Source organism: Plectrocnemia conspersa, unplaced genomic scaffold (assembly GCF_051122295.1).
Source record: "Plectrocnemia conspersa isolate PC_06_02 unplaced genomic scaffold, ASM5112229v1 ptg000007l, whole genome shotgun sequence".
Classification (NCBI taxonomy): Eukaryota; Metazoa; Arthropoda; class Insecta; order Trichoptera; family Polycentropodidae; genus Plectrocnemia; species Plectrocnemia conspersa.
In genome coordinates, this window is record NW_028277171.1 from 3,682,650 (window position 1) to 3,693,965 (window position 11,316).

At 26.7% G+C, this 11,316-nt stretch overlaps 2 long non-coding RNA genes across 2 annotated transcripts; one reads left to right on the forward strand and one right to left on the reverse strand.

Moving 5' to 3' along the window:
• Positions 1–3,187: 3,187 nt before the first annotated feature.
• LOC148233685 (uncharacterized) lies at positions 3,188–4,458 on the reverse strand. The gene is made up of 2 exons (XR_015810214.1): positions 3,835–4,458; positions 3,188–3,770 (listed from the first exon to the last, which is right to left on the reverse strand). It is a non-coding gene; the product is annotated as an uncharacterized LOC148233685 (long non-coding RNA).
• A 4,460-nt stretch (positions 4,459–8,918) lies between these two features.
• LOC148233686 (uncharacterized) lies at positions 8,919–9,681 on the forward strand. The gene is made up of 2 exons (XR_015810213.1): positions 8,919–9,394; positions 9,462–9,681. It is a non-coding gene; the product is annotated as an uncharacterized LOC148233686 (long non-coding RNA).
• The last annotated feature ends 1,635 nt before the right edge of the window (positions 9,682–11,316 follow it).

Consider the following 11,316-nt stretch of genomic DNA (forward strand, 5'->3'; position numbering starts at 1 on the left):
GTCTTTACCGCAAATAAACTAATAATAAATTATCTTACTTTGATAATAAAATATTTCAAATCAAATACAAATTAATCGCTATAGTTTAAAGAAATCTCTCTTTTAAACAATATGTGACACGCGTTATGCAAAAAAAAGCTAACCGACCCATGAATCATTCCACACACTTGACTCTTTTTTTGACACCGGCTTCCCGCATTTTTTCACTTTATTTATTATTTTCTCCGTTCTGGTGGGCATATTTAAATAAATAAATATTTTCCAGGCCAGGATATTTCCATCCAAGGCCCATCCATTCTGGTCATGCTTCACCGGCAGGCGCGCATCTCTCATCCCCCAAGGCACTATCGTCAATGTTCGACGGGATTCGAATGGAGAGTGTGGGGGATTCATCCCCCAAACTCGTAAATGTGCCATTCATATTTGGCGTCATGGCAAATGTGAGGTATTACGACTGCCATAAATCACAGAATGAGCGTGAGACGTGTAAGATGATCATGACGATGAAAATAGCTTGTTGAAAAAATACGTTGCGAGGATCTGACTGGAAATATTTATGTTATTAGATATTAAGCGATGACGCTGTGATGCCAACATATTTTTTTATTATTTATTATTTTAGCTACAAGTTAATGATTCTTACATATATATTTATATATTATTACATTAGCTTATTTTATTTCATATTTATATTATTACTTTCGCTAAGTTTTGTTTCAATAACATTCGTTCACAAATTCAATTTTTTCTGTATGTAAATGATTGTGGTATTTTATCGATCTCATTTGCCATCAGATTATTCCTACGATCTTAGTGGGAACATTTTGGTAAAATAAACTTTCACTAAAAATCTCTGAATCACCTTGAGAGCAAGTGTACTTTTTATTTTGTGATAAATTTTTGACCATCGTGAAGCATTGGAGTATGACACTATTAGGACACGATTATCTTGATATAATTTAAATGAGTAAATAAATAAAATACATAACAATAAATAATATTTACTTCGTTTTAAAACTGAAACCTTGTAAAACAAAAAAAAATATTGAGGAGTAAGCTTTCAGAGATTTATAAAATTATACGATTAAGAAAATAATGTTTCGTAATTAACCATAGTAATTTTTAAATGTGTCTCGAAAGTAAATTATATACCTTTAGAGTTTAGTCGTTATCGAATCGCTTCGAAAAGTGTTCGAGCGTATTTCGAACGCGTCTCTCTGTTAAATACACTTTATTTCCTTTACTTTGTTGGACTTAACTTTAACTAAAGTCAAATGGCGTGCTAAAATGGAGTGAGTGAACGGAAAGCGAGGATGATTTATATGTGGTACACGACGTGTGAGTCGTGTTTCATAGAAATTTTACTTAAATCTTTTAAAATGATTATATTTTATGGTTTAAAATATATAATAATTTTTAACTATTTTTTGAGTAAATAAGCTACTCTACAATATAAATAAATGAATATATTAAAAAACTTAGAAGAAAAGATAATGTTCTGTATAATTATCGTCTCATTAAATTATTAAAAAAAAACGCGTTCAAAGAAATTTTTCTGTAAAAAATTATGAGAGCTTTGTCAAATATTAGCTTAATAGGCTTACAAGATATATTTATACTAATTATAATATTTTTTCCGATAATTTGTCTAGAACAGGGTTACCCAATCTTTTTCAGCGACGGAACACTTGGCAAATCCGAAAATTTTGGCGGAACACTTAACTTCTTTTTTAGGCTGGGTAATTCATAATAAAATAAAACATGTTATTAAATATGTTATTAAATCTATTTATTAAACATAAAAATACAAATAAATAAAACTACTAATGACTAAAGATTTTGGGTTCTTAAATAACAATTTTTTTTATATCAGGCACAATTTTGGTTAGTAGTATTTTCATATCTGCCGTGGCGTGGAGTCTATTTCTGTATTTTGTTTTTGTTGCAATATACTTAAAAAATCCCACTTCGCATAAATACGTCGTGGAAAACGGAAGTAAACAAACCAGAGCTTGTTTTGACACCTTGGGGAACTCTTCAGTCAGACTCGCCCAGAAATAATTTAATGGCTGATATTTTTGTTTCAAATCAGAGTCATTAACTAAATTCTCATAATCCCTTAAGCCCACTGCTTTTACTGTCACGGAAAATGGATTCCGAACCCAGGAATCGTCCTTACTAGTTTTCGGAAAATATTCTGAAAGAGTTATTTTCAAGTAATATAGGTGTACTAAAAATACTTGTGAAACTTTTTTATCTACTTGAAAATTCAATTAATTTAAACATTCATCTCCAAGACAGGAAAACAATCAAAATTATTAGAGTCAACCGATAAAATCTGAAATTGTAATTTTTTATCAAAAGATTCAATTTTATCTCTCATATTAAAAATTGTAATACTTTTTTCTTGTAATTATGAGTTAACATCATTTCACTTTGTAAAAATATCCTCCAGATATGCAGATGTAACAACCAGGAAGGATTTGTTAAAAAAATTATAAAATGATGTTGCAAATTATTTTGTGCTTTCAAGAAGACTAATAATTCATTTCGAAGTTCATATAGTCTTAATAGTACTTTTCCTCTGGATAGCCATCTCACTTCAGTATGTAATAAAAGTGCTTCGTGTTCACTACCCATTTTATCGCACAAAATTTTAAATAATCTGGATTGAAGTGGTCTAGATTTTACATAGTTTATCATTTTCACGGCTACTTCATAACATTTCTTAAATTTGTGGAAAATTTTTTAGTCAACAGTGCATGCCTATGCAAAATACAGTGACTGCTAGTAGCAGATGTAGTCACATAAATAAAATTCGTATAACAAGCACTAATTTCGTGTGATTAATTAACAAAAAAAATATTGCTTAAATACGATCAAATTTTAAAGTTAAAAAAACAACACCGACTTATGAAACTTTTCCCTCCAGATTTTATACACATCAATGTTGAATATTTAACACATATTTTCAAGCTTTTTTATCAGATTTATGAACAATTTTTATGTATTAGCAAGACTAAAAATTTTTTTTATCTACTCTAAATTTTTGTGAAATATCTATTTATGCTCCGCGGAACACCTATTTTGGATCCGCGGAACACTGGTGTTCCGCGGATCAACATAGTTTGGGAAACCGTGGTCTAGAAGATTAAGTCAAATAGCAATAAAAAAAAACAAGAAATCATTTCATCTCAAAAATACTATATTTATACAAATATTTTGAAGTTATTTTTAGCAGTTAAACATATTATTTTTAAGTAAAGAATCACAGACAATTATTGAGATTTAAAACACAGACATGTATTCATTTTACTAAAATTACATATTAAATTGTAAAATCTAGAATTCAATTGTGTAAATCAGAGAATACCCGTTATTTATTAAGGTGACAGTTATACATAAAAATACATCTTAATATATTGTAAATATCATAGTACTTTGTAATTGCAATGGATCATATACTTAATTTCATTAAAATTATGCATTTTTGTTAAAAAAAAATTTTGTTGTTAAAAAAATATGATTTTACATTTTTCATTTATACATCTCAAGTATATTTGTATTTGCCTTGATGATGAAACATATATTAATAAAAACAGTATACTCTATGCATATTATATAAATGGAAATAGGACCACATTTTTAATCCTGAACAATATTTTTCTATATAATTTTTTTTAATAATCTCCGCATGTATTTGCATACACCTTTATATGATCAATAGCAAAGTCATTAGTGCTATATAGAGGTCCGCACAATAAAAGAATCTGCAAATCGAAAAAAATACATGTTTATTTATGGTAAAACATAATATTTATAAATAATGACTACCTGAAAGTTTTTTATATTCAATTCGCTTAAGCTGACTGTCCAATCTTGCCACTTTTCATTTTGTGACGAATAATGTTCATTAAACGTGTACCATTTAATTAGGACAGTTTTTTCACTATCATAATCATATATATTTACTTTACATTTGTCTTGTATTGATTGATATGGATCATACATTTGACCCAACAAGTGAAAAATAAAAGTTGGGTTCTTTAAGTTATAAAAATTCCTTTCTGAACAATAGTAGTGCATATCGGTTTTAAATTTTCTATCAATTGTCATATAAGATGTAGATCCGTTTGGTTGGTTAAAAAAACCTTCATTTCTGTGCACTTTTGCTTCTACGGAATAATCTTTTACAATAAAATTTTCGTAACCCCTTTTACAACCGTTATCAAATATTTTTGAAACGCCGTTTTCGAAATTGTCATATATACACAATTTCTCTGAATGATTCATTGGAGCTTTTATCGTTGTTGCAATTATATTATTATCATAATCAAACAAAGTTGTGTGACAATTCACCAGTAAAAATAGTAGGCTGATAACGACCAGACAGACATGTACACTATTTTGTAAACTCATTTTGAGCTAATTACAACGAATAATTCAATTATAGTACTAAAAAAATCATCGAAAAACTTTACTTTTATAGCAATATCTAAAATTAAACACCGGATGCGGTAATTATTAAAATTTATAGAAGATAGTTATCTTAAAAAATACAATAACAACATAATGAAGTTTGGTTATGTGGTAAAGTAGATTGTATTATATAAGCGAATTATAATGAAATAAATATTAGGTTTAGTGTTTTAAGATAGTATTATCATTATATATTTTTTTCATTAAATTATATTTGTTAGTTGTCTATGTGTAATTGCAAACTAGTAAAAGAACAAAATTTAAAGTTTTTTTTTATAACAAATTTTATCATTTACTAATTAGTTACAATTTTTATTTTACCAATAAGTTTATTATAATTTGCGGATCATGGCAAATGGCGTGTTAAAAATATTATATTAAAATATTTAATTAAATATAACAAAAATTAATGTCCTTCATTTTGTACATAGCAAATTTTTCAATGAAGATTTTTTCTACGTTTTGTGCATACGATTATAAAATCTTTAATGATTTTTACTATTCTAGAATTTTTTATGCGCAGTGATCTATCTCTAGATGGGCGCCATTTTAAGTTATTTAAAATTATTTAGTAAGAGTGTATTGGTTACAATAGATTTATAGTTATTATCTGGCGATAATATATTTTATATTAATGTCAATGAGGTGTTAAAAGGAATCAAATCTGTAATAATAACAAACCTGTTGTAAGAAATATTATGGTTTGAGGCCAAATGGGTGTAATTTAGCAGCGAAATATACGCCATAGAAGCGGTATTAATTTTTGTTTAATTATGGTAGGTCATAAAAGCCAGAGAGCCTTTTCTGGAGTGTCGAGTTGTATTATTGTCGTCTGGGATTTTGTGGAGCAACATGTATCAGTCGTGATATGCCTTTGTAATGCATCCTAGACAATCCGCTGATGTTTCTTGTGTTGATGCAGTTTCCTGGCTCGTTTCTACTGCTATGACTAAGTGTCACATTTTTTATATTATTGCATCTTGGTTCTATTCCTCTAAAACGTGGTAACGCCAAAATAGAAATGGTCCAGATAGATACTCAGCCGACCGGTAACCAAACATGTTATAATGTATTTTCGAGTGCGCTTCATTTTGAAACTAAAAGTAGTTTTTTTGGCGGTACTTATAGACGATAAACGTTTCGGGATATTATTTTTTTAAATTATTTAATCAACAGATCACGGTTTCATTTTCGTTTATATATTATTTGTGGCCGCATTGTGATGACGGTTTGAGATTTTTCTTTGCTTGTTGCAAAGCTATGTATTTATGAATATTGATAAAAAATTGTGTCGTGGTTCTATTACGTTATCTGTTACTCTCTCTTGTTGACAACATTTCTAATTAAATCCCGGAAAACAGAGACACTCAGTTCTTTTCAACGAGCATTTTTCACTATAGAAACATAAAAAATCATTGAAAAAAACGTATTCAGTAATAATAGCACAATGGATGGGAAATGCATTCACGCGCCTAGGAAAATCCCTTTGAGGAAAACTCACGCTGAGGAGTAATTGTTTCATCACAGAAGCCTTCTTAATACAATAAAAAAAATCGCGTGCAATGAGAATTTTTAACGCTGTGTTTGTTCGCTAATAAATTCATTTTTCCACTAATTAATTTCTAGCAAACTACTAACAGCTGTATTCCATAAGTAAAAAATAAAATTGCAAATAATAGATATTTTTAATTTTGGAAACTATTTGGTAATCAAAATATTTACAAAATCTAGAATATTTCACAGTCAAATAAATAAATCTCTCATAAATGTTTTATTTCATTTTTATGCGCTTTGTGGCATAGGAAAAGCTGCTTTATATTTAAATAGAATTTTCTTAAGTAAAAAGCTTGACAAGAAGTGAGTTTCTTATTTATTTAGAAAAAGCCCTGATAATATGTATTGGTTTTTACTACAGTGACGTATAAGGGTAACCTTTTATGTCACGATGTTATTAATTTTATTTAAAACAATATCAAAATTAAAGTTTTATTCCTATAAAATATATAATAATCGGGCTTTATCATGATATAAGAAAAATAAGAGCTATAGATTACCCTTGCGTAGCTCTTGGAAAGTAATATTATACTTAATACCTTATTTTTAGGCATAAAAAAATACAGTTGATAAACGTTTACAGAATTTAAACGATCACATTAAAAATACAAACAAATATATAGTCTTAATAAATTTCCTCTCTCTGTTAAATTTCACCCATGACGACTATAATTATGCGCGTTATCTCCTGGTTATAATCTAGCAAATTTTGGCAATTTAGTAAAATGTGTCTCGAGATGTGCATTAGGATAATTATACAGTTTGCTTATTCTGAAGAAATTAATAATTTTAAATTACAAATATAAAACTCGACTAAATAGATTGAAGCTTTAAAATATATAGCATAACCATATTATATGTATATATGTTTACTATAAAACAAGATTCTATCGATTTATCAAACAGAATCACATTCTTTCAGATCAATAAATGACATTTTTTTTATATATAATAAAATAAATCTGCGCAAAACTACAGATTTATGACAAGAACATAGTTTAAATTAAACATTTGCCTATCATTATTGTTTTATACTTGTTCAAAGCAATATTATTACTTATTCAAACATAGTTAAATAACAAAGTTAAAATAAGAACATTGTTTTTTATCCAATTTATTGTATATATTTTATATGTTTATGATTTAGAATAAAAAAATCAGAGTGCTTTATAATAAATAAAATACTTTATTCACATTAAGTGCAAAACGTAAGTTAATTTTAGAATACATAATTATTCTATTTTTTTATTGAAATTCGTGTTGTTTTTTTAAATTATCAATTGATCATTAAGTGAGAAAAAACTTTTAATGAATTCGCTGTGAACTTGCTAAAATTCTTTAATTATAATGTTTTTCTGCGTCACTCTGTTTTTCATAAATAAGCACTGATTTTTAACCCTATATAAAGTTTGTTTCGATAACAATAAAGTCGAGCTTCATTGTCTGTAGAATGACTTTTCGGATTGGACAGATTCTTAAATTATTAAAACAATTAAACATTGTGACATTTTTTTTTAATTATTGTAATCTTAAAGAATGTTTGATGATAAATTAAAAATAAAAGAATTTTTGATCCCTAAGTACATTTATCTTCAAATCATTAAGATCTGTAATAACATTAAAATATATTTTATTATTTAAGGAATTAAATAAATACGTTTATGCAATGACAAAAGTGAATTAGAATTAAAATATGAAAACTATTGCAATATCACTTGTAAAAGTATCGCAGATATTTTTCTACGCAAATATAAGATTAAGTTATCTGTATGTGGTTTTAAACACTGATTCTAAATAAACATAATTTAACATGTTTTCGAAATTTCAATCTATGATTCAGACCGCATTTGATTATTTGAGGTCAAATATAAATAAAAATATTTTTAAGTCATTGATGTGAAATGAGTATGATAATGATTATTCATAGATTACTTGTGGTAAACATGTATAAAACATAAAAAGTTAATAAAAAAAATATTTACGTTCATCTCATCATTCTAAGCATATTTCACAGTACTTTAAGAGTTATTAAGAATCATCGCAGCAATACAGATGATTGTTATTCATTTAAAAATATTAAAATGACCAAAAAACCGTTTCACTTAAATTATGTCGAAAGATTAAAATTCTGGAAATATTTCATGAGAGGCGCGTTTTATATTAAAAAAATATTATTCACGAATAAAATATAGCAAATATATGCAAATTGTACGAAATATTACAATTATGAAAAAATAAAATGCTTATTAATCTATTTTTCGGCACATTAGAAAGTAAACTTAGGAGAAAAAAAATTAAAAAATTTACAGGTACATTTTTGTTTTAATTAATATATATTAATTTTTGTATTAATTGATAAAAACCCATATTTTTTAGATTCTTTCACTGTGTACTTTTTGTAGTTGCTCATATTTATGTATATTCAAAATAATGTATTATTAATTACTACTGATGCTGTTTTTAACTTTCATGTTTTATTATATCTATACATATTTGTTATATTACTTAAATATCATTAAATACATTATCATATACAATCAAAATAAGTTTTTAAATATTTGTTAATTAGGTTACAAAATTTTGTTAAAAATACAGTAATTTTAATTTAAAATAAATAATAAAGTAATTTAAAATATTAGAATAATACATAAGAAAAAAAAATTAACATTATAAAAAAAATAGAATTATGAAAAGCTTGTATTTTTTCATATACATCGGTTTATCTTATATGAACTTGTATAAATATTTTTTTATTTATTGTCAAGATATATGACATATCAAATGCGGTCTAACCGCATTTTATATGTCGTGGTGAATATAAATAAAACTATTTTTAATTAACTGATATAAAATTGGTATAAATACGGAGGAATGAGCTCGATAATGGTCACTTGGAATTTTTTCATTGTAACGTTTACTAAAAATATTAAATTAACATAAAATGTTATCAAAAAATATTATTTACGTTGGTTTTATCATTCTAACCATATTTTACGAAGTAACATGTAGAAGAATTGATATAAGTACATCGAAGCTATTTAGAAAAAAGTTATTGTGTTTTCATGAGAATTCAAAAGGTACTACGTTAGTTTTGAAAGATGAATGCAATCGAGATTATCGTAATTTTTTCATTGGAAATGATGGTGATCAAAGTAATATGGCAATTCCCACAAACGGTAACACTGTTATGGCAGACGATGAACATATTGGACTTTATTGTTTCGGGAGTTCATTTATAAAAAATCCAATATTTTATATATACAATAAAAAATCAAACTGTTTTGTAAACATATATGATTATATTTCTAAGCAAACTGTTTCAACAGAAAAACTAACAGCTTAAATAGCTGGGCTACTCAAGGTGAAAAAATTTTAAGGTAAATATTTTTGTCTTTGTCCATAATAAATTAATAATATTATTTTTTCAGATCCTTCTATAACGTGAATACATAGATGTAGGATCATAAACGGAGTTTGCAATTGATCATAAACATGTATATTCAGAAATATGTGATTTTTATTAAAAATACATTGTTAATTGTATATGTAATAATATTTTTATATTTTTAAGTATGCCATTTTATATTATATATCATACTATCATTGGTGTTTATATTTACAATAAATATGTAACAAATTATTAAATAACATATTTTATAAAAACACCAGGTTAAATAGTAATTATGTAATTATATAAAAATTTATATTTTAAATTAAACACATTTAAAAAAAATAAAAACGAGTTGAATAAATCCAGTAAAAAATAAAGTATCTAGATTTTTAGAATTATTATTTCGACAGTTTTCATGTTTCTCCATACTCTACAGTCAATCGATGTTAAATGTGTTGCGAAATGAAGCCACTCATTAAGTGGTGATACGTGAATCGTAAGAATTAGCAGATGGGGGCTTACGCTCTAGTGAAAATCCAATAAAAAGCAATTGCTCTACAAAAATGAATAACACTCATAGAAACAGCTACGTACATACCAAGTACTTAAATTTACAAATCACATAATAAATATAAATTAGCTCACTAATAACATAATATTACTCTTTCACGTAGAAAAATAATATTAAATTATTTAATTTATATTATTAAGATATTAAAATTTAACCGAAACATATTTAAAAAAAAATTTTACTACTTTACATATTTATGAAAATCTACAAAAAAATATTTAACAAATAATCGAAGCGTTCTGGTCGTGATTAATAGCTTCGATGTTTACGGTTGCGTTCATTGATGATTTGCGGAGTACGTTTGTACAGAAAACTGTACAAAGTGGTCCTTGTGAATATCTCCTTCTGGAAGGCGTCAGTGCGCGTGTCGTAGAGCAAGCGAGGCGTCCGTTCAGCGAATATATTATTGGTGCGAAGAGGTAGTCCGAGGTCTAAGATGACCTCACTTAAGTGAGGACCTAGATCCAAACACCACGTCACACAAACACAAAGCTATCCTAACCTGCCAACTATAAATCACATCCCCATCTATTACCTCAAATCCAGTCCAATCACAACTTTAATTTAAGAATCATCAATAATCGAACAGCTAAAAAAAATTGGAACACAAAAAAACATCAGGATCAAGGATCAAGGCGGGACCTCAGATCGCTACACGATTAACTTTCATTTCAAGATTATCTAGAATAATTTATTCCTAATATTTGTTTGTAAATTAGCTAAAAATAAACAGGCTATAAATAAAATCTGGTTTAATATTTTTTAATTTAAAATTAAACGCATTCTTATAATTTTTTCGAGTAGATTTAATAACCTAGCTAGGTCACAAGTAATCGGGAGTATAATTTTGTTGTAATACTAACATATTTGTATTATCTTAAATATTATATTTTTTATGTAGAGAGCGCATTTGAGATACGCTGTTAAGACTACAAAATTAATATGTGAAAATAATACATATATGCATAGTATATTTATGGAAAGTAAAATTATCAATTACACGATGAAACCTTAATTTAAATTCGTAGATTTACAAGCCCTGAAGCCAGACGAATCAATTACAGTACGCGTTTACACCAAATTTGATGTCAAGATTGGGAGGGGTCTGTTTATCCGGTTTCCTATTGGGTACAGAGTAAGATCTCATTACAAAATTCACTCTGGTTGGTGCGTATGATGTATGTATATAGGTTTATGTTTATATTTAATTGTAGATTTGATGATAGGTGTTTGAATATACATATTTTTTTAACATTTGTATTTTTTATACAAAAAATAAAATCTTGTACATAATATTATATATAAAGTAACATTGGATCAA